Genomic DNA, 24933 nt, shown 5'->3' on the forward strand with positions numbered 1-24933 from the left:
CCCAGAGGGGCCTTGCGGAAAATGCCCGACAATCTGTTTCTGAGAGGGCAGAGCCATTGAGAACCACAGAGAGTGTACATCTGCTCTGATACACCAGTTACCCCAAGTCAGAAGTAACAGCAATAGCTCTGGTTTGGTCATGGTCCCCAAGCAACTGGCCTATATACTTTCAGGTACTTCAGCGCTCATGAGCAATCTTCCTGAGAAATGTAGTCCTTGAGGAGCCCACCATGTGCCCAGTGGCCAATCAACGCAGACACGGTCTACCCAATGGGAACACAGGATGGAGGCCTCCCCAGGAGCTCCAGGGAAAAGCAAACTGACCACTTCGCTGATGCCTTTGGCCACTGGGCACCAGTACAAAAGGCGGTCTTTGCGTTTCTGAGAGAGTCTGAGGAGAAATGGTGGCAGATACACAGTATGTGGCAAGTCTAATTTCATGAAGATTACAGACCTGGACATTCCATGGGGCAGTTCTACTCTAAAACAGGGTGAATGTTAAGAGGCAGATTCAGCAGTTTGGGTTTGGTTTCCCCTCCTAAAAGGCAGGAAAATCTTCCCTGCTGACAGGGTGGTCATTGAGATGGGTGTTCCCAGGCCTGCTTCAGGGTCAGCTTCACGCACTGCAGCTCCCCGCTGGTCTCTCTCACAGGACAAGTGTTCCATCTGGAACATTGAAGAAAGACGGTGGTAAGATTTGAAACTTCTCAACAGAGAACGACCCAAACCTGCCACCACTGGATTCTGTCACGTCCCAGCCAAGAACACCTACAGCAGCTCTACTCTTGGGCTAGGTCGCGAGGAGATGCAATCCACTTAATGGAACCGAACAAGAATGTCTGCTGGAAGTCGGTTCTGAATTTGCTGCCTTAGTTTCCTGTGAGGTGTTGTTTGATGTTCATTAAGCTAGATTTCTCCACGTTGTCCCAAGTGACGTAGAATGCTCTTACCATGCCATCCCACTGCCCCGGAGTTGATCCCTGCTCAGAGCAGCCCTACCGAGCTAAGATGATATCAACTGCTATGCATGTGATCCTCAAGTACATTTAAGGCTTTTAACATTATAGACTTTAATCCACGTGGAAAGAATTTTAGTCCCTGAAGCTCAAAGTGAGGAGCTCAGCTATGCCCTGCCCCACCCATCAATGGTTACCACTTAGCCCAACACCATTTTATTAACAATCCATTCCTACATTGGGGAAACCCGATCCTCAATAAGGAGCCCTGGTGGCATGGTAGGATGCGCACGGAACTGCTTATCACAAGATCACTGGTTCGCTCCGCAGGAGGAAAGAGGAAGTGGTCTGCTTCCCTAAAGATTTAGTCTCAGAAACCAAGAGGGGCGGTTCCACATTGTCCTACAGAGCCATCATGTGCAGGAGTCATACAAGGAATTGACTCTATGGAAGTGAATTTGGATGTCTTTGCTGTAGAGTTGACAGCAGCAGTGCGCCCTGGTAGTGCAGTGGTTAAGTGTGTCACTGCTAACCAAAATGTCAACTGTTAGGAACCCACCAGCAGCAACACAGCAGAAAAATGTGGCATTTTTTGTATGTGTGTCTTAAAGCTTCCCAACCTTAGAAACCCCACCGGCAATTCTGCTCTGCCTATAGGATCACTGTGAGTAAGAAGAGAGCTGACATCTGAAAGGAGTCAAATATCCGAAGTGCATTTTTAAAACTTCTCCAACTTGGCAACAAAGAAGCCAACAACCCATTCAAAGCAGGAGGGGGGGGGGGCGGGAAGCACTAGAAGAGACATTTCATCAGAGGGGTTATACAAACTGCCAACAAGCACATGAAAAAATATTCACCGTCATTAGCCATTCAAAACCAACACCGCTGCCATCAAGTAGATTCCAACTCAGCCTTCTCTGGGGAGGAGCAGCGATGGGTTTGACCCACAACCCTGAAGTCAGCAGCCTAGTGCTTCACCTCCTGCGCCGGCAGCGCACCCTCCTTAGCCGCTCCCCAAACCAACTGTGCTGAGTCAAAGCGACCCTATATACAGGGTAGAACTGCCCTGCAGGTTTCTGAGACGGTCAACTCTTTACGGGAGTAGCAAGTCCAGTCCAGTGATTTCAATCTGCTGACTTTTTGGATTGCAGTCTGACTCGCAGGGTCATTTGCCAGTAGTGAGATTTAAATCAAAATCATCAGGAGATACAATTTTACTCACCCTAGGATGCCTATGATTAAAATAAACAAAAATTTAAAACCCCAAAAGACAAATGTGGGCGAGAAGGTGGAGCACCTGGAACCCTTACCCACGGCTGGCTGGAATGCAACATGCCACGATGGCTATGGAACCAGTTTGGCACTTCCTTAAGGTGTTAAATATAGAACGACCTTATGACCCAGCACTTTCATACGAGGCACATGTCCAAGAGGCTTGAGGGCAGCGATGCAAACAGACACGTGGCCACCAACGCTTGGTGCAGCCCTGGTCACTGCAGCTAAAAGGTGCCAGCCACCTCAAGATCCGGGAGCAGGCTGGACAAACAAAGCACAGTGCGTCCGTACAATCGAATACTGTGGTGGGTGCTGTCAGGGACCTTCGGGTCGGCCAAAACTGAGAGGACCCAAGTGCCAGGTAATCAACATGGCCCACTCTGTGCCACCCTGACAAGCACTGCTGCGCCCGCCCTCGCTGTTACAGCCGCTGTGATGGTCCCTCTTGTTAGGTGGAGCCTCACTCGCCATACGGAAAAACACAGTGCTTGTACGTGCTACGACATGGAGGGACCTTGAAAACGTTACGCCGAGTGGGATAAATCACAAGATCTCATTCGTTGAAAAAACCACAAGAACAAACATGCGCACCGAGTCGATTGAGCGGGTACCAGGGGTGAGAGGGAAGGGAAAGGAGAGGCCTGGTTTAGGGAGGAGTGCCACTTCTGTCTATGACGACAGGAAACTTGACAAAAAGGTGGGATACAGCCCATCATATAGCTCATATCATAGATATAGAAAGCCTGATAAATGTTGAATTGGCTTATTGGTACAGATAGGAACTGGAAACCCAAGGAATCCAGGACAGACGACCCCTTCAGGACCAGTGCTGAGAGTGGCGCAGGGTGGAGGGAAGGAAGGTGGGGTTGAAAGGGGGAACCGATCACAATGATCTACATATAACCCCCTACCTGGGGGATTGACAACAGAAAAGTGGGTGAAGGGAGACATCGGACAGTGGAAGATATGACAAAATAATAATTTATAAATTATCAAGGGTTCATGAGGGAGGGGGAGTGGGGAGGGAAGGGGGAAAATGAGGAGCTGATATTAAGGGCTCAAGTCAAAAGCGAATGTTTTGAGAATGATGATGGCAACAAATGTACAAATGTGCTTGACACAATGGATGTATGTATGGATTGTAATAAGAATTGTATGAGCCCCCAATAAAATGATTTTAAAAAACAAACAAAAATGTTGAATTGGCAAATGTATTATACACATTTTTATGAAAAAGAAAAAAATTAAAGCTCCATTCCTTCCCTCACTGATTTGCGAAGCCATTAAGATAGCCTTCTTTCTCAACCCCTTAGGGCCTGGCATTCCTTCACTGAACTCCTGGGCTTTAACCATCTCTCACTGCCACCAAGTTGACTCTATAGCACAGGGTAGAACTGCCTGTGGGGGTTTCCGAGACGGTAACTGTTTCCCGGAATAGAAAGCCTGGTCCCCTGTCACGTGCAAGTGGACTTCCAAATCTCCATTTCCCAGGACTGATCTGTTTCTTGCACAGATTAATCTTCTCCTGGGCAGATAAAACAAGGGGTTTATTTAAATTGGGGCAAGATAATGCCACTCAAAGGAAGCCCTTTCAGGAATTTATGCTATGAGTTCCTTTCCATAGTTCACAGATGCCTCAAACACTCTACACATACAAAATGCCCCCACCCCGCCCTTCTCCCCCTCAGAGCCCCCTCTCTCTTGCTCCATCCCAGTTCAGGGTACCACTCTCTTCTGAGTCACCCAATTGAACTGATCATGACTCCTTCATCCCCACCCCTGCCACCACCTACCTCCTTTGCCTCCAAAATCATGCACTGATTCTTTCCCTGATCTCCTGGCCCTATTTCCACTTCCACAGCTCTGGCTAGGACCCTCACCATTCCTACAGAGATCGTTTTGACAGCTACTTAATTAGTCTGGCAGGAACCTCATGTAGTTCCATCTTCCAAAGTGAGATGCCTGGCTTTCAGTAACACCGCATTCTAGCCCGTTCCAGTTCCAGGCCATCACCTAGGGTGTCCGCCAATTGCTCAGAGACATTACGTCCAAAATCAAATGCTAACATGTCTTCCACAGTCCCCCTTTCTTTATCTGTCTGCCCTCACTGTACCCCAACTCTCCTGTCCTGTCAGGCCCCCCTTCCTGCTCCCACCGTACTGTGCTGCGTTTCCACCTTGGGATTTCTGCTGTCACAGTGAGGAGAATTCTCTCTCAGTCACACCTCCTTTCCCCATCAATTTCAAGATCCCTCAGAGCAGAGATTTATCTGGACACTCTGTGTCGAAGAGAGCTTTAGACCCACAAAAGAGCTGCAAAATATGTTGTGTGACTGACCAACCCACCCAAACGGAGCCTCTGGTTTCTTTTCATTCTGAAGAGAAAATTAACAATTTACTTTGGAAAGCACATGCCCGTTAGAGAACAAATTTATGGATAAAAACATGCTCATTTGCTACAGCCGTGATAATTTTTGGCTGTTGTTTTATTGCTATTGTTTTAAGGCACAAAGTAGTAAAGCTACGCCTAAAACCCCTTTCTAAATTCCACGTGGGGAAAAATAATAACGGCACAATATTCTTAAGAGAGTTAAAATAGTGGGTCAAGCTAACTCTACAAGAGATAATTATCAAGTCGATTCCAATTCACAGAGACCCTCGTTGGGGTTTCTGAGGCTGTAAATCTTTAATGGTGGCAGATAGCCTCATTTTTCTCTGGTGTAGCAGCTGAAGGGTTTGAACTTGCGATTAGCAATCTGACACCACCACCAGGGCTGTTGAGTGATAACAGATAACTCATCAGTATTGTTTTCATAGCCATCACGTATCATTGTGTATCGTCTAGCAAGAGGCAGGTACCATCCTAAATATTGTATTTCATCTTCATGAAAACTCTAAGTCAGTCTCATTACTATCCTTACTATATAAACAAGTAAACTGAGGCAAAGAGAGGTGCTTTTTGAATCTTGTTCACACAACTGCATGGGGTGGTACCAGAATTTGAATCCAGGACACACCACCAATCCCAGCTCTCAACAGGTACCTTATGCTGCAAAGGTGGAACAGGATACCCACAGGGGTTGGGCGTCCTGGGCCCTGCGCACTGCTGAAGAGGTAGCCAGTGCACGGACCTCAATCAAATTGCCTAGAATCTCAGGTCTTAATCTACATTGATGCAGCATCTGCTTTAATGTCATAAGGAATCTCTATTTGTTTTATTTCTAAAACATCTAAACTTCTCACCTCTGTGAACTACCAGTAGACCTAGAATCGGATCCGGAAGCTCTCCCCTCACCCTTCCTGTCCCATAGGTGTTCTGGGGAGGAAGCCCACCTGCTTTATTTACCAAGCCCTTCAAATGACTGCACCCCAACAAGGGTCAGTCTATGGTCAGGAAACCAAACAAGAGAATCAATGTCATCGTGCAATTTCCCATCATCTTACGACTTGTCCTATACTTTGAACTGGTTAGCCCTTAGCTCAGCAGGTGCACATTCACATACTACAAAATCCGCCCGGCCCAGTAAGTAAAGCTGGCCACATGGCCCACAGTAAGAAGCTGGGGCAGAAGGGGTCAGGGTCAGGAGAGGGGTACTGGGGGGGAGCAGCCTTGAACTGCTCCTTTCCATATTCTAAGGAAGAACGAGCCCTGGTAGTAGTACTTCCAGGTTAAGTGTTGGGCTGTTAACGGCAAGTCCGGCAGTTCAAACCTACCTGCTGCCCCTCAGGGGAAAGATGAGGCTCTCCTGCTCCTGGAAGAGATTTGCAGCCTCCGAAATCCTAGGGTCCAGATGAGTCTGAACTGACTTGACAACCATGAGTTCACCAAGCATGAACATGAACATGAACATGGGACCAGGACAGTCACAGAGCTCCTCTTTCAAAAAGAGCAGGAAACCAAAGGGTTTCTTGTTTTGTTTTTCTTAATGTGAAATCTCCTTATTTTTAAATGCTGGCAACTATTTCCCCCACTTTTTTTTAAAAAAAAGAAACACTATGTGAGCCAAACAAAACACATTCCAAGGCCAAATGCAGTTCTTAGGGCACCAGTTAACAACCTGTGTCAAAATGTACTGGCATTAAAAAATTCTTGTCCTCCTGTTCAAATACATTTCAGACATTAACTGTTTTAAGGTTTACATTTTCAATGCACAGATACTGGCCTGAAGGAATGGTTGGTCTCTATCACTCTCTCAGATCATTTTATTGCGGGTTCTTACAGCTCTTATCACAACCCTTACATACATCTTAACACTCATATGTTACAGGTCAGTATTTGACATTCTTTCTCCAGAAGAACCCGAATGGTTACTCTATTTTTATACATTATTTAACCACAGATCTTAATATCTTACCCATATCTTAGACTACAAATGTTGTTTAAAAAGATACAAAGACACACAAAAGGAGAATCTGCAAATCTTTAGCTTCAGTCTGTGATTTGTAATATTTTCCCAGTACATGAATCCAGTATCGTTACCTAAAGGTCACTTCAAGAGAAAAATGAGGCTTCCTGCTCCCGTCGAGAGTCACGATCTGGGGAGCCACAGGGGGAGCGCTCCTCTTTCCTCTAAGTTCACTGTGGGCCAGAGTTGACATCACGGGAGGGGGGCCTCACTTTAGTCTTCTACCCAAGAGTGAAGGAAATGGATAACCCATCCAGATTACTATTTGGCAAAACTACTTGAGAAAGGGAAATTTTGCCAAGAAATCAGAGTCTACCCATCAGAGATGTGTAACTGGACCTCAGATAAGAGACCATATGTGGGGTATACTACCCAGAAAAGTATCATAGATCAAGTCACTTCGCCTCAACCTCATTCAGCCCTAATGGTCAAGGTCTCTAGACTAGCGCACCATGTGTCAGAAGCAGAAACAATGTAGACTGGTTTGAAAAAGATCTTTTCTAATACCTGAAAGCTATTTACAGGTATATGGACCCAAACTCACTGCCATCTGTCAATTTTGGCTCAGTGACCCATAAGGTGTCCAAGGTAGTACATCTTCACTGGGAGAAGATAGCCTGATTCTCTCAAGTGGTGGGTAGGTTTGAACTTCCAACCTTACAGTTAAAAAAATCTAACATTTATCTGACAGAGCCATCAAGGCTAAGAGTTGTATAAAATGAGTGAATGGGCTTCTTTAACCAAATGACCAGCCTTGCTCAAAGAATGCTAATTAACAGATGAGGTCAGTCAGTAGAAAGGCTACAAACAGATGGAACAGGGTTTATTTATTTTTATTACGTTCTTGTCAATGGCTTGCCTTAAGATATAGGATGACATTAATAAAATTTATAAATTGAAAACAAAAAACATAGCAGGAAAATAGCAAACACATAGGATATAAAAATGAGGATCCTAAAAGTGCTGACCACATGTGCCAAGCTAAGAGTTAATACGATATATTAACCCAAAAATAATTTAATAAGGTACAGTTGATTCCAAAATGAAGCAATGACAATGATGATAGTAACATCATCGACAGTAACAATATGAACTAATTGGAGGAGATGTAATTTGGCAGGACCATGTGGGAAAGTTCAACCGCAGAGTCAGCCAATCGGACTAAAACAACACTAGTGGTAATACTGGCAATGAGGGAGTGGAGGCGCAGGAGCAGTCTAGTAATGGTAGCAGTCATCGAACGTAGGCAGCGTTCTCCCTGCCCTTGGTAGCTGATCCTAACAGCCCAAGGGAGAAGGAGGAGGTTCTCTGCTGCTGTTAGGATTTGCAGCCTTGAGAGCCCTGTACAGGGTAACTGTTAGACTCGGCAGTAATGGGTTTGGCTCTGACTTGTTCGGTATCATGACAAGGACTAGAAAGCCAAACCCTGTCACGTGAGGAACAACTGAGGCAAGTCATGGCGGTGCACAGTGGGCAGAAGATGGGGATCTGTGGATAACGAGCGTCTCCACAGAATTAAAATAAGGAAGATTAAACAGACATCGTGTCATAATTACCTTTTGTATCAGAAGAGTTCAAAAAAATGGTGGGGAAAAAACTCCAGTGTCTTGTCATTCCATTGTTGACAAACTTGTGGAAGGCCCTTCGTGTGCTGTTTTACTGATGAGACGCCATTTCAAATATATTATTCTAAAAGATCGGGATAGGTCCAGTACAGGAAAGTTAAAGTCCAGTGATGGAAGAACATTAAAAAACTCAAAAGTTGAGCACAGTTGCTTCGGGCCGTGAGGCTGGGATCTCCAAAATACAAAGGTCAAGATGATCCAAGGACAGAGAACAAAGAAAAGGCAAGACTGGCGTTATCTCATCCTTTAAAGATTCTCCTTGCATAGGCCGCAAAGAAGGGAAATCAAAGCTTTTTTGTTTTTGTTTTAATAGAAAGGAAATGAAGCCAAGATAGTGGCTAGCAGGATCAACACATAAGTTCCTGGAAATCCACAAGGTACAGAGGAGGTCCTAGAAACCAGTGGCTGCCTTTCTGTAAGGGGGATATCCAGTTGCCTACAGATGGGTTTTGTGTCTCCACTCCACACTCCCCCTCATTCACAATATGATTTTTTGTTATTTGATGCCTGATACCTGATCCCTTCGACACCTCATGTTCACGCAGGCTGATGTGCTTCTTTGTTGCTTCTCAGCTAGATGGCCACTTGTTTATCTTGAAGCCTTTAAAACCCTAGGCACAAATCTTTTCATAGCCGGGCACCATCATCTTTCTTCACCATATTTGTTTATGCACCTGCTTTGTCGTCAGTGATAGTGTCAGGAAGGTCAGCATCATGGAATGCCAGCTTAATAGAGCAAACTGTTCTTGCATTGAGGTAGTACTTGAGTACAGGCCCAATGTCCATCTGCTACTTTAATACTAGGCAATTGGACAACCCCTTACAGGAGGGTCTTGGGGAGGAGACGAGCCAGTCAGGGTACAATATAGCAATGATGAAACATACAACATTTCTCTACTTCTGTAATGCTTCCTCACCCCCACTATCATGATCCCAATTCTATCTTACAAATCCGGCTAGATCAGAAGATATACATTGGTACAGATGGGAACTGGAAACACAGGGAATCCAGGACAAATAACCCCCCCCCCCCAGGACCAATAATGAGAGTAGCCATACCAGGAGGGGAAGGGGAAGGGGAAGGTTGGGTAGAAAGGGGGATCTGATCACAACGATCTACATAAAACCCCCTCCCTGGGGGACGGACAACAGAAAAGTAGATGAAGGGAGACACTGGATAGTGTAAGACATGACAAAATAATAATTTATAAATTATCAAGGGTTCATGAGGGAGGGGTTGGGAAGGAAGGGGAAAAATGAGGAGCCGATACCAAGGGCTCAAGTAAAAAGCAAACGTTTCTAGAATGATGATGGCAGCAATCAACTGAGGATGACAGCAGGGAGCCCCTTAGGCAGAACATGCCCCCTGCCTGGGGACTTCCTTGTCGCTTCACTTAAGCTCCCAAACAGAAAAGTACCAGGGGCCTCAAGAACTTAGTGGAAAGCCCGAATTATAAGAGAATGGAGTTTGGGGAGCCCCCTCATATAAGTCACCATGTATAACTAGGATGTAGCACAGTTGGGAAGAAAGTGCGATCTTTCTTCCACGATAGTTCTATCAGGGTATAAAACCAAACTCACTGCATCGAGTCAATCCTGACTCATAACGAGGGCCTGTGACTTCCCCAGTCTTTCTCCAGAAGAGCTGCGGAAGGCTTTGACCATGCCGACTGCAGCCTAACATGTAACAATTACACCACTAGGGCTCCTGCATCAGAGTATAAAGGCAAAAGGGGAAAAAAATGAAAGCAGATGGGGGGCACCTCAACCATGTGTGTGTCCTGCCTTGTCCCTATATAAGCATTTGAGAGTTCAGTCTTGGTTGTATGTCCCTGACAAGAGAGCCCTGGTGGCTGATAGGTTACAAGGTGGGCTGCTAATGGCAAGGGCCAGCAGTTCAAATCACCAGCGGCTCCTCGGGAGAAAGCCGAAGATTTCTACTTACAAAGAGCTACAGTCTCGGAAACCCACAGGGGCAATTTTACCCCGAGCCCTAGGGTCACTATGCGTCAGGTTCGACTCCATGGCACTAAGTTTGGGTTTTGTTTGCTTCTCTTAGTACAGCCCTGGCAATTCATGGCCACTCCATTTGTCAGTGAGCTGGAAAGTTCCAAAACAGCCATCAGTCATTTTACTGAGGCGAGCCAGCATTTGGGAAAGGGCGAGTGGCACAGTTCTAAGTCTAGCCAAGAGCCCTGCGTCTGCACGGCAGCCTGGCTGGGTTGCTCTCTACCTGCCTGCCATCACACGCTCAGTGACACTCATTAAGAGGGTACAGAGCTGCTTTGTGCAAAGTGACCTCCGTCCACATCCAAGACAGAGTGGGGGAAGCGGGAGAACAAGAAATTAAGAAGGAAGATAGGGGTGAAAGGACAAATGGAAAGTAGGAGGGGATGAGGGAGGGCTAAGTGACAGGTGACAGAAAAGATACAGGATAGACAAAATGCATGACAACCAATTAAAGGCTGGCCTGGTTAATTGTACCTCAAGCCCCGGGCACTGTACACAGAAACAAGAAGTGACATCTTTTATGAATTCTCATGAGGGAAGTAAGATGCAAGATTAACATTTGTCATGCAGGGTCCGGGGGTATTTCTCACAGGACTACTGAGGGTCTGCTTTCTAGCAAAGTGCTCGCAACTGATGCCAACACAGAAAAACCCTAAAGAGGAATCAAGGGGGCCTCACCTAAGCTCCATCAAAGGGAAACGTGTGCTTTTCTGCCCTCTCAGCATGTTGCCGGGACTGTGCTTGTCCATGAATTCTGGGCCTTCTGCATTAGTAAGCAGAAATCCACCCCAAGTAATTTTTACAGAAGATAATCTCAAAAGCACACAAAGGCTTACACAAGGGAATGAAAGCTTTTCCTTTACATAAGATAGACACTAGCTATTTAAAGAATATTAGCCTAACTAGGGACCTATATAAACCTTAGCTATATGTATGGATCTTGGGTTCACATTTAATTGCAAGCCCTAATTTAAAACAAGTAGTTCCTTTATTTGGCTCTGCTTGACATCCGCCCTCAGGAAGTGATTCCTAAAGGTCTGGGTGCTACAGCAAAGTGTGGCAAAGACAGCCGGGGGTGCCTGTGCTTTAAAGCCCTGTCTTAAAACAAGCAGCCATCTAAGTGAGGCGTCAGTTGTGCCCACCCAGAAGCAGCACTCCAGGCCGCGTGATGATCCAAAGCATGTACATAAAATCCAGGACTAGAGGAGGGAATTATAGTGGAGCTTAAATTCTGAATTCCTGGTCAGCAGAAAGCTATGGACGGCAGAAAAAGCCCATACTCTGCTTGCAGTGTCCACTGAACTCCCTGGGATCATTGGCCAGAGACATGAATAAGTATCTGAGAGTGAACTGCTGCAGACAGAGTTAGCTTAAAATTTAACATCTTACCATTTGTTTTCCCTTTTGACCCATTTTCAACGTATTCTAGTTTTTATTATCTTCTACTTTCTTTTGGATTGAAGTTCATCTGTGTTTTCGCTTGTTGCTGATAGGTTTTGGGGGGTGCTTTTGGGGTATTGTTTTCTTTATATGAAATCCTATAATCAGTAAACCCATAGGATAAGTAAATCTATGGAGACAGGAACTCGGTTACAGCTCCTTAGAGTTGTGACAGGGGAGGAGGCAAGGAAACACGAGCTAATAATAAGGAAAACAAGCTCAGAGAAAACGATCTACAGTTGATTGGGGTGATGGCTGCGCAGCTTTCTCTTCCTGTCTCTAGACCACTGAACTGTGCTGTGCACACATGTCAATAACACGGTTTCTAGCGAAAGGTGTTCATCTGAGACCTTCACACCCACGTATTAGACATGACCCCTGCGTCATCAGTGACCGTCAGCCAGGTGAAGGAGCCCAGTCTGCCCCTCGCAGAGCGTGTTGAATAGGAAGGAGTGGGTGTTTGTGGGCATCAAGCAATAACACCACAGCAAACTGGCTTCTAACATTTCAGGAGAGGAAATAGGAATACTTGGTTGGAAACTGTGGTAATTAATCACCAGTTACCAACGGAGCCTCCTGGCTCCCAGGCTCTGTATTGGCCACTGCTGTGTCCTGTAAGGGATAGGAGCATGTCTGTCCTTGGTCTTGCAGTATGTCTGATGCCCACCCAAGGCCTGGAAAAAAGAAGGCACTCAACAGTCAATGCATTTAAATCTAATAGCTTTCTATACAAGGAAAAGATGACCGGGTCCTGACTTGTCAGAAGTTAACACTCTAGACGACAGGAGGTGGGGGGAAACATGCTTTCAAAATAGAACTTATTGACCACAGAAAGTATTTCAGTTTGAAAGTAAACAAAAACTTTTTAAAAATTCCCAGGGACCAGAAACAACAAAATATTTTGTCAAAATGGCCTGAAATTGTTTTGACAAGAGCTTGCTGTACCTTATAAAATAAAATTATTCCACTCAGAATTCCAGTGTTAATAGCAATAGAATACTGGTGTGTTGATACTGTTCCCTTCAATTTGGCTAGGGGCAGGAAGTTTCAGTATGATGCAATTACCCTGTGTTCTGTGATGTAAGCAAAATTCTGTTGGGGGTGTGGCCTGCACCCAATATATATGTATATTCTGGCAAAGGTCTCTTGCTTTCAATACCACATTTGACTTGGCATTATCTAACCTCTGGCTCTTGGACATATGCCAACAGTCTGCCACCTGCTCTGCAGATTTGGGGTTTGTCAATCACTGCAACCACGTGAGTCAGTTAAAGCCTCTAGTCTGATGCCAGGCCCATGGATTTAGAGCTTGTGAGCCCCCCACTGCGGTGGGAAACATTCCCTTAAAATCCAACCCCTCTCTCTCCATATATTTGTATGTGTGTTTGAAGACATACACATATTCATATATATATATGTATACACACATAGGGTATATATGCATATATAGGTGTGTGCATATGCACACGTGTGCATGTGTATACATACATTTGCATATATTTAAAACCCACAGCTACCAAGTTGATTCAGACACACAGTGTCCCTACAGTAGAGTACAACTGCCCCACAGGGTTTCCAAGACTCTAAATCTTTATGGGAGCAGATTGCCACATCTTTCTCCTGCGAAGATGTGCTGGTGAGTTTGAAACATCCTCCTTTCAGTTAGGAGTCAAGCATTTAACCAACTGCACCACCAGGTCCTTTCCTTCTCCCTCTCTCTGACCACACACGCACACAGGCACGCACACACACAGGCACACACACGCACACAGGCACGCACACACACAGGCACGCACACACACACAGGCACGCACACACACACAGGCACGCACACAGGCACGCACACACACACAGGCACGCACACAGGCACGCACACGCACGCCCTGGTGCCACGGGAGTTAACATGCTTAGCTGCAAATCAAAAGCTCAGCAGTTTGCCCTCCCCGGGCATTCATCGGGACTGCAGTAGCCTACTTCCAAAAAATGTACAGCCTGAAAAACCCTGTGAGGCAGTTCAACGCTGTCTTATGAAGTCACTATGAGTCAGAATCAACTCCCTGGTCCTGGTTTGCGGGTACATGTATTTATTTATATTCAGGCCTCACTGGTTTTGCTCCTCTAGAGAACCCAACCTAAGTCAGGTTGCCTGAGTCACCACAGCAAACCATTAGCATCGAGGTAACAGTATCAAGCACACAGCAAAGCATTAGCATCGAGGTAACAGTATCAAGCACACAGCAAAGCATTAGCATCGAGGTAACAGTATCAAGCGCACAGCAAAGCATTAGCATCGAGGTAACAGTATCAAGCACTATACTACAAGAAAGTGCACTGGGGTGTACTGAACAGCAGCACTTTGGGCTTCTCACTGCAAGGGCAGTAGTTCAAACCCACCAGTGATTGCTTCATGGAAGATGAGGCGTTCTGCTCTTGTAAAGATTTCCACCAGCACAAACCCAAAGGGGCAGTTCTAGAGTCACACCGGGTTGCTATGAGTTAGATCGGATTTGACAGCAATGGATCTTCAGTTTGGGTCTACCTACAGATAAGGAGCCCTTGGGATGCTATGGGTGAGGCACGGTTTTGCTAACCACAGGTCAAAGCCATTCAAAGCCACCAGCCACTCCACAGGAGAAAGATGAGTCTCATAAATACTATATGGGGTCCTTGGATGTCAGAATTGACTCGATGGTATTAAGTCTGGTTTGGTTTTTATATCTGCTGGTACAGTGAGTTGGATTATTGTTATTTACATTCCACAGCTCAGGAAAAGGGCAGAGAACTTACTCAAGTTCATGCAACCAATAAGAAGGGATGGGCTCTTCGCCCAACGCATGACGTGTTCTATCTGTGAGGCTTCAGGAAAGGAGAGAGAGTAACAGTCACAAGTACTTTCACCACCTAGTTAGTCTCACCGAACATCTGGTGTACAATCTTCCAAACATTTCCCTCCACAATAAACTGAATATACACTTAACGCTTTCTTTCTCATACTCCCTCCCTCCCTCCCTCTCAAAAAAAAAAAAAAGAGGGGGTTGGGGGCCTGCAGGGGGCAGTGAATTATGTAATGTGGCTTTTCCAGCCAAAGTCTTTAACTCCCACCAAATGAACTTTCCCTGCATGGGTCTGGGAATAAGATGAGTGAAAAGATACTGGTAGGATTCACCTGTGAGTGATTGCCAACAGGATTCCCTAACATGTGATCCTGCTGTGTATAAAATGAGCCCTCTGGGAAGCAGGAGGTGGGATATCACTACCAGGAAGAGCCCGGAGGAGAGAGTGTCCTCTGGACCTGAGATCCGTGCACAATGGATCCAGAAGACAGGTGTACCACAACAGACAAGCCAGAGCCTGGGGCAGAGTGACTTCCCAAGGCACAGAGGAAGGAAAGCTCAGTGCTTTGTGCAGGAGGATGGTTTCGGAGCGGGATGCCTCTGGGCATTTAGTTCGAGAGGTTGGGCTTGCTGAATGAGCTTGAGTCAACCAAATGCCTTTGGAGTGAGGCTTACAGCAGAGGTGTATGCCCCTTTGGGAGTTTATCAGAAGACCTGAAAGAAGACTGTCACGTGTTTTGATAAATAACTGATCCCGGAGCATTTTTCACTGGCATTACAACTTGGCAACTTCTAAAATAAATCATTATTTTGTCTGTGAGTTCTGTATAGCCATCACAATTGATATTATAACCTAGAGATAGACAGAATACTAGTGAAAACTACAAGTGAGCTTATAAAATGATTAATTCGCACGATTTTTCAATTTACAAATTTGGGGAAATTTTCCAAATCAATAATATTCCCTTGTAAAGTAGCAGCATTTAATCAACCTCCTATTACTGAGCATTTACATTGTCTCTAGTTTAAAAATTTATAAAACAGGAGGGGTGTGTGCAGGTCACCAGAACCTGGATGTAACTTTTTCCCAAGTCTCAGAGAAGCAAGACAGACAGACAGACAGACACACACACACACACACACACACACACTCCACCCTCTCAGGCCCCACCACCACCACCACCCATCTGGTATACCAAGTTCACACCGAGTTAAGAAACACTGTGAGGGAGAAATGTCACCAACAGGAGTGGGGTCAACATGCGCTGTGTGGGCAGAAACCACTGCTATAGATTCGTCTTTGTGCACATGCCTAATTGTTTCCCTTAGTTTAAATTCCTAGTGGTGGAAATGCCTGACTAAGGGGCATGGTACATTTTTGAGGCTTTTGATGAGTAATACAAAATTGCCCTCCTGGAGAGTTGTAACAGTTTAGGCATCCAACAGTAGCATTTGCAAGTGACAATTCTTCAAGCCCTCCCACTGGCTAGATTTGTGTTCAAACAATCCACTTCCTAAATAACCCTGCTGGTTTTAAAAGCAGTGCAACTATTGATAAAACACACGCAGGCAAACGGCAGTAAAGGCAGACAGCAGATGCATGACTTCATAAATACATGTGGTTTCAAGCACAAAGCATAAAACTTTAATGACAACAGATGGCTGCAGACTGAATGTAATAGAATAACGGCAAGATCGTGCTCTGAAGGGGGCCAATCTATTAAGGAAGCATTCCTTGCTCCTGCATGGCCTGTCCAGCTAAGGCTGGGTGGAATCATTTAATAGCAACACACATTACTTTTGAAAATGAAACGCTCGTGGATTATTTTGTTCTTCACCATTTTATAACTGCTAGTAATATAGTGAAACTGCCAGTCTGATGTTCTCACATAGCTCTAAGAGACTCATTTCCTCAAGGATTGAGGGAGCCTACTCCCGGCCAAGGCGGAGTCCTCCTGCCGGCCGGACGGACGGTAGAGAGCACCCCGGAGTTAATTATCAGCTGGGCTGGATGAAGACACGAGTGCTCAGGCTCCTGGGCTCTTCGGTAAATCCAACCACTCTGGTCTCTGTGAACCCCAGAAAATCACAGCATGAAGGGGTGTGCTCTTCTGGCTCTCCATGCCTCTACTTTCTTTGGTGTTTGAATGCTTCATTTTCTAGGACTCACCCAAGTTTTCCAATTTAGAAAAAAAAAACAATTTGCTAATTCTTCCACAAAACGAGAACTGGGCTCTTCCCAGAGCACCGATTTAATCTCTACAGAAAACCGGGGTGAACCGGGCGCCTTCGAAGGAGAAAGTAGAGGCTACTGTCCCAGGTGGTTGAGAATCTAGCTGCACTCGCAGCTTGAAATTCCTTCGAGGCTGCTTCTAACGTGGTCCTTTCTGCTGCACTATAAATGCCAAGGCATGCCAAGGGACACACGACCTCGTTGCTTTGGGACTGGGTCTCCAGGCCTGGAGGACGGGTCAGCCAGCACCCAGCAGAGGTTGGCACAAGGGCAGCTGCTCTGACATCCATGTGGCAATACTCACCTCTCTCCAGCTTCTGTCTTCTCCCAATTGAACTCCAGGACCCACTGCAATCCAGGCAATCCATTCCAATTTAAAGTGACCCAATGTCGGGTTTCTGAGGCCTTGTGTTACAGTGGTTTCATGTTGGACTGCAAACCACAAGGTCAGCAGTCCGAAACCACCAGCCCCAGCAAGGAAGAAAGAGGGCTGCCAAGGCTGAACGTATCTGTGGGAGCCAATTGCTGCATCTTTCTCCGTGGAACTGTTGCTGGGTTCAAACAGCCAACCTTTCGAGCAGTAAACCACTGCCCACGGGCGGCTCCTACGCACATAGAAGAGGGCTTCACAAAGGCCCTAGGCAAAAATCCATCCTCTTTGACTCCACTTTTCCTCAAACTGTTTGAAGCCCCCTCGCATGGTGAAGGGGCCCTGCTGGCGTGGTAACTATGTGCTGGGCTACGAACCACAAGGCCGGCAGTTTGAGCTCACCAGCTGCTCTTTTGGGAGAAAGATGGGGCTTTCTACTCCTGCAGAGATTTGGTCTCGGAAACCATGCCCTGGGGCGGTTCTCCTCTGTCCTCTAAGGTAGTTAGTGAGCTATGGGCCAGCATCGACTCAAAACTGACCGTTGGTTTTCTTGTAGAAGGGCTCCAATTCCTCCTCCCTATTAGTCCTAAAACAGATGAATGAGTAAGAGCCAAGAGTTTCTCAGCTCTGTGCAAGTGCACATGAATAATTAACCCAGCAACAGGTTTCCCTCAATTTCCAACTGTAAACAAGTGTCCGATAAAGCCAGTTCTCCTGAGCAGTGGCACCTGACTAGGAAGAATGTGTGTTAGGACTTTAGACACTAGTGATTCCACGGCAGAATTCCTGTCTCTGGAGTGCATTCCCAGCAAATGCACCTCCTGTGCAGGGGCTTGTGAGCTGCCATGACAATGAGCTTCCAGACGGAAAAGGGCTAGGAAGAAAGGCTCATCAATCCACTTCAGAAAACCAGCCACTGGAAACCCTCTGGCTCACATCTGAGCTATCCACAACCTGCCGTGGGGAGGGCACAGGCCTGGGCAACGTTCCCTTCCATTGCGGGGGGTGGGGGTGGGGGGTGGGGGAAGGCGGGGGCTGCCGTACGTACTTACAATGGGACTAACTCAATCAAGCAACAAGATAAACAAGGGATTCTTTTCTTGCATCGGAGGAAACGTACAGGAATTGGTAGATGTACTTTAACTCAAGCAGCTAAGCTTCTCAATTGACTATAACCAGCTAAGTGCTTCTGCTATTTGCCAGAAGAGTTTCCTCTGCAGGTATCAGGACCAAAAGGGCACTTGGGGTTTAAACCAAAAACCAAACCTCAACTCATAGCAACCTGTAAAATGCAATCCTTTACGTAGCATCTACCAAAAAGGCATGAGCATGCTGGAAGACAAAATTATACCATATCTGAGCAACTTATTCAGTTCAGGTATCAATCAATTAGAATAGAAACACGTAAGTGAAAAATGTTCCATCGGCAAGATCACACAGTGCCCCTGGTCCACAGAAGCCTAAAAGCCAGTCGGGAGAAAGATAAGATTATCATCGGATGCCTAGTAACAATTGCTTGGCACAGAGCTCGCTTCCCAAGCTCCCGGTTAACATAAAGGAACATATATTTAGAACGACACAGATTGGAGGCTGGGAAGAGGAAATACCACAAGTTCCGGATATTCCCCGAAATAGAACATGCATACAATCTTCCAGTGAAAATAAAAAGTACCTGCAAAAAAATACAGTTGTCTGTCACCTGGCCCAGAGAATGAAAACACTAAATAACAGCAACAACAAGGGCCTCCTGGAAGGCACAGACATTGCGTCAATCTCTCTGAACTACACTTGACTGTGAAAAAGGGGGTGATGGTAAGGCTTCCTTTTTCAATTTCATAGGAAGGAAAGGTGTTAACAGTCTAAGAAAGTAGTTCCCAACCTGTGGGTGGCGACCCCTTTGGGGGTCTAACGACCCGTTCACAGGGGTCGCCCGATTCAGAAACAGTAGCAAAATTATAGTTATGAAGTAACAACGAAAATAATTTTATGGTTGGGGGTGGGTCTCCACAACATTAGAAACTGTATGAAAGGGTCCTGGCATTAGGAAGGTTGAGATCCACTGGCCTAAGAAATTTGGCAAGGTCAACGCCAGTGGTGGGAAGGAAAGCTGATTAAGAGCCCCCAGAATAAAAATAGTTTGACCAACATCAGGCAAGGTTATTTCTCTCACAACCCACTTACTGCGCACATGCTTACAGCTCACTCTGTAACCATGGCTGACCCCGGCGCTGGGGATGCCATAGAGAAGCAGCCGTGTTCCTGCTAGAAGCTCCACAGCCAAGGACTCGCTTCACATGTGTAAACATCCCGTGACATGCAAACACACAGGGCATGTTCCCAGGGCTCTCTCCTGCCACTCTCCCTCATCCCCTGTCCTAAACTCTGGTCACACTGGAACTCCTCCATTCGGCAGGCACATGAGGACAAAGGCTCCTGTGAACAGGATGAAAGCCCCATTGAAGGGGCTTTGCACATGCTGTTCCCTTCAGCCAGACACACTCTTCCTCCAGCTTTCAAAATAGGCTAGCTTCTTCCTATCCTTCCACCTCTCTCCAGTCCAGACAGCCTTCTCAGGCTACTCTCTCCAACAGCAGTCCCTGCCCAGGCCTTCGCCCAGGAGGGCCCTGATGACTCTCCTCCAGGACTCATCACTACCTATCCTTACCTGTCCTAGCAGTTCTCCTCTCTGCTTTTGGCTCATCGCTTCCACTAAAATGTGGACTTGTCCCAGACAGCAGTGTCTGTCCGTTCTGAGCACAGCTCTGTGCTTTTCTGTCACTGCGATCGGTCAATTCCAACCCATTGTGACCCTGTGACACACACTAGAGTTGCCCCCTGTAGGTTGCTGAGATTCTAACTGCTTCTCTTCCCAGCAGTTTTACTGGCATATCGTTAGTTCACATATCAGACAACTCAGTGATTCAATCGCATCAAAAAGAGTTGTACAATCATCACCACAATGTTTTAGAACAGTTTCTTCATTCTTGTACTCATCATGATTAGCTCCCCATTTCCTCCCAACTTCCTCTGCCACACCCCCAAGGAACTATTAGTCCAGTTAGTGTCTACAGATTTGCCTAACCTGGATTACATATACAGGAAAACATTAAAAACAAACAACATCAAATAAAACTAACAAAAACAAAATAAAACAGTGAAAAACCTGAACTGAAAAGAAAGCAGAAACTATTAGAAATGAGAACAAATTTAATTGGATCAATCATAAGGGAGATGAAATGACAGGGTGCTCAATTTTAATCTAACTGTATCTGCAACAATCCACTTTCAAATGCATTCTGCATGTTGACAAGGCAACTTTTAATGGGGGAGGTGTAGATGTCCAATAATCACTGAAGACGAACACACACAGGCAAGTTGGATGAGTTTGTACCGCACCATGCCAGGTTATCAAATAACAAAGGAAAAAGAAGACAACTCAAATGCTCAGATTTGCTAGAGCATTTTTTCCCCAATCTGTTTTCTTTTTAAAAGAGACCATCACAGTGTACACTGTGATAATCTTCTAAAAATAAGCATAATGGAGATGGAGCATAATACTGGCTACCACTCAAAGTTTATAATGTATTAGGCTCAATATCTAGCATGACTTGTACGATTTCTTTCCCGGTTTTAAAGTACTGTAACAAGAGACCCTAGATTTTCATTTTTTTAAAAAAGCAAAACCAAAATGCTCCTTAATCTACCCCTTAAGAGTAATCAATGGATCTCTCTTAAATTGCAAACCCGCCTCCATCTGGCGGCGACATTAAAATCAGGAGGTGGTGGTGACTGCATGCCTAATGGCAAACCAGATGTGTTGCAACACAACCTGTCCTCCCCGTCAATTCGATCAAAGATAACGGCCTTCATTCCCCACCCCGCAACATGTCCAGTGCACAAGATTTCTTACAGACCAGACGTGACGCTTTCTAGCTGCTCTTTTTATTTCTCTTGTTGAAATGAAGTGCTGATTTAGTCATCTGGGGACATAACTTCAGTTACTAACCTTCATGGCTTACGCTTCACAGCAAAAACACCAACGTCCTAATGGATCGCCCTGAAGTTATGAAAGAAAAAAAAATAAGCAAAGGAGACCACTGCAGAGCAGGGGTATTTATTTCCTGGAATGTAACATGCAGAAGCAAGTTGCTACTGCCTTTGGGCCTCTGGGAATAATGCAAAGTCACTTACAAACCTCAGAAGCAAATGCTTCACTGTAATTTCCTTGCAAAATGTTAGAAGCCTCCCGTGTGTGCACATCTCAACAGAGAATAGGTTAAATAAGGTATGGCTCACCCTTAATGGGCGAGAGAATGAGATGGGTCTTTTAGGTGCTGACAGAGGAAGACTGCCATAAATCAATAAACTGTGGGGGAAAGGCAGCGTGCAGAAATGAGGATCGGCACTGAGTTCTCCACAGTGGTAAAACAAATGAAAATGCATACAAAAGGTCTAGGTGAGCCCAGCTTAGAGATGGGAGGATAGATACAGGGAGCCAGTAACCTTGGTTCCTGGGGTGGGAACCTTGGTGCCTTAGGACACTCTGGAGAGAAACACTTTATATTCAACCTCTCTAAAGCTACTGAATCTTCTACAGTGTGCCTGGATCGCCTCATCTATAAGTCAAATCTATATATACATATATTTACATATGTATCTGCAGAAATGGCTTGCACTATTTAAAAGGTTTTTGTTTTGTTTAAATCCTACTGCTATCAAGTGGATTCCAACTCATAGCCACCCTGTAGGGCAGGGTGGAACTGCCTCTGTTAAATCTTTCCTGAAGGAGAAAGCCTTGTCTTTGTCAAGCAGAGGGGCTAGTGGTTTGGAACTGCTGACCTTGTGGCTAGCAGCTCCACCTCATAGCCCACCACACCCCCAGGGCTCACTTACACTATTACCAAAGGATTATTCAAGGATCGCTCAGAAGCAAAAAGTTTTTAAAAACCACAGAAGTTGTGTTCTCTCCAACAACACCGTTCCTGATTCTCACTTTCCAGAAGAGAATCCAAGTCTCCACTAATTAGAGAGGCGCGCTTGTGATCTCACCTATTACAAAGCACATAATCCCCAATTCAGTTCTTGGAAGGGAAATCGCTGCCTGGCTCACCTTGAGAACGTACCTCATATTAAAACTGTGCTTGTAGCTGCCTAACGAAGCTTCCAAACCAACCAGGTGTCTACCTCCCTATCACACCGAAAGTCAAAGTGAGACAGGTAACAGAGAGGACAGTCTCAGATTTTTCACACACACACACACACACACACACACACACACACACACACACCATGCTTAAGTTTCCTCTTCTCTGTCCAGCAGAAACAATAAGGTCTCTGTATTAGTGGAATACAGTTTCAGATTTGTAGCAAAATAATCACCGAAGGGGAAGGACAAACATGATTTGCACTGAATAAACACTTCAATTGTTCATGTCAGTGAAGAGGGCGGTGCTTTAGATTTCATTTATGCACCCTTTTTGGACTGAAAATGCAACTAAGTCACATTAATTCTAACTCCATTTCTCTCCGTCTTTTTTTTTCTTTTTAATCAGCCAAGCCTGGAAGCAAACACCAACAAACCGGAGAGCAAACTTTAAACTGAAACCTTTGGGAAATGGATCTTAAAAGAATCATACGAACAGAAATACAAAGATCTTATTTCCATGTCATTATGGGACACACGTTCTATCGATATCTGAATGCATTGAACACACGTACAAAAAGAAACTCAATCGAAGCAAGGCGAGCAGAATGCCCATTAATAAGCCCAAACGTAAATTCATCATGCATGATATGCAATTGGGGGGAGTGTCAGAACCCAATGATTGCCTTGGAGGGGGGGGGGGGGGGTCTTACACCCAGAGTGACCATCGTCGCTGACATCGCACATGCATCCCCCAACATCTTGACTTCTGAGTTTGATTAGTCACAATATCGCCTTCGGATATGAGCACGTGAAATCACAGGTAAGCCAAATGGACTGGAACCCGGAGAAGGGAGCAGGAGCTTAGTTAAGGAATTGAGGTCCAGGCGCATGATCTCACTTGGCTAGTCCCATCTCCCAGGAAAAGCTCTTTTAGGAGTCCCTCTCCTTACCCCAGGTACCGCCTGGCCTCGGAACTTCCTATTCTCTGCCGGTCAGAAGTGCGCGGCGGCGGCGGGTCGGCACCCACCAGAACCAGAGGGAGCCCAAGGGCGCGCGGAGGCGGCACAACCCGCGGTCACTCACCTCGGACGGCCCACGGGCCGGCGACCCGGGCCGGCGGGCGCGCCACTGCCCACCCCGCCCCCGCCGGCGCTCGCGTAGACCCGCTCCCGGGACCCCGCTCCCGCGCGCCCCCGCCACTCACAGGCCGCTCCCGCGCCGCTATCTCGCCATCCCCCGCGGTCGCCCCGCAGCTCCGGCCGCCGTCCGGGGCTGCCCGGAGCCGGAGCCGGCAGGGGCTAGAGGCGAGGGGGAGGGGGACCGGCACGACCGGCCGCCGCCGCTGCCGCCGCCGATGTCTGTCGGGCCAACCTGGTCTCAGCGCTGGGCTGCGCCCCGCGGCCACGGGCGAGGGGCGCCGCTCCCCGCCGCAAGCCCTGGGAGCCGCCTCCAGAGCCGCTCCAGGCAACCCGTTACGGCCAGGGCCCCGGCCGAACCGCTCCAGCGGGGACTGACTGCGGCGCGGGGGCGGGGCCTGCACGCCGCGCGGCGGGGGGCGCTGCGCCCGGCCCCGCCCCCGGCCCCGCCCCGCCGCGCCGCCCGAGCGCGCCCCCGCCGGAAGCCGCCGGCGCGCCCCCGCCGCCGCCGCCCCTGCCCGAGCCCAGCGCGCGCCCCGAGCTCGCCCGCCGGAGTCACCCACGGCGTCCGAGAAGTTGGGCGGCGCGCGACGCCCGAGCCCAAGGCGGGTCGCGAAAGGTCACGGCGAGCTCGGGAGAGCGGAGCTCCTGCACGGAGGCGAGCGGCCTGCCCGCAAAAGCTGTCGATTCGCTTTCCAGACGTTGCCTGGAGGACGGAGTGTCGGGGCTCCCTGCTTTAGCCCTCTCTGTAAATACCACCCAGGAAAACTAGTCTGCACCTGGTGAAGGGAGTCGGTGGCTTCGATTTTAAGAATCACCTTCAATGCCAGGCTTCTCAAGCTGCCTTCTCCTCCCCGGCGCTGGGCACCTTCACCCCAGAGAGCCCAGCGAGCACGCGGAGAATATCCTGGAGCCATCTAGTCTTGCCTCCAAGGCGTGGTGGGCTTATTTGTGCGAGGAAGAAACGGATCCCTTAATGGGGTGAGATTTTTCCTCCGTGCATTGTTCCCATTTCCGCAGTTTCACTTGGCCTGGGTTTTTCTTCCAGGGTAATGCACCAAATGAAATTAGCTGGGGAATGTTTGATGGCGCAGAATCATGGCTTGAAGATGTTTACGCGCTGCGCCGGACGCATGTGATAATGTTCTCCTAGCACAATTAATTTTGCAAAGTGCAGAAATGTGCCAGATCGGGTCCCTGGCACGCAGAAGCCACAGGGCCCTGCAGGCACACCTTCGGGAGGAAGCCAAGGAAGGGCTTGTTTGTTTCATCTCTGATTTCTGTGATGCACCAGCAGCCAGGCCAACACCTTTTTTTTAAAGAGACCTTTGGATACAATTCCAAAGCGATTTCTAAATTGGTGAAATGAGGCTTATTGTCTGAAATAATTGTCCCTGCTGACAACTCTAAAATGTACAACAAAACACCTGAAAAGGTACTGGTTGAAGCATGGGTGTCTTAGACTATGTTTCAGAGCAAGACACTGCCTTGTCAGTACCCCCC

The 24933-nt window shown here is 47.0% G+C and overlaps 1 protein-coding gene across 2 annotated transcripts in view; it reads right to left on the minus strand.

The window, feature by feature from the left end:
- LIFR (LIF receptor subunit alpha) overlaps positions 1 to 23804 on the minus strand; it is a 90725-nt gene extending 66921 nt beyond the window's left edge. Inside the window, exon 1 of one of the 2 annotated variants that reach the window (XM_075540956.1) lies at positions 23499 to 23804. The gene's annotated coding sequence lies outside the window, so the exon portion shown is untranslated. The remainder of the gene's footprint in view (positions 1 to 23498) is intronic. The other variant, XM_075540957.1, reaches the window with a different exon arrangement.
- Between the last annotated feature and the right edge of the window lie 1129 nt (positions 23805 to 24933).

The sequence above is a fragment of the Tenrec ecaudatus genome, chromosome 2 (genome assembly GCF_050624435.1).
Source record: "Tenrec ecaudatus isolate mTenEca1 chromosome 2, mTenEca1.hap1, whole genome shotgun sequence".
Taxonomy (NCBI): domain Eukaryota; kingdom Metazoa; phylum Chordata; class Mammalia; order Afrosoricida; family Tenrecidae; genus Tenrec; species Tenrec ecaudatus.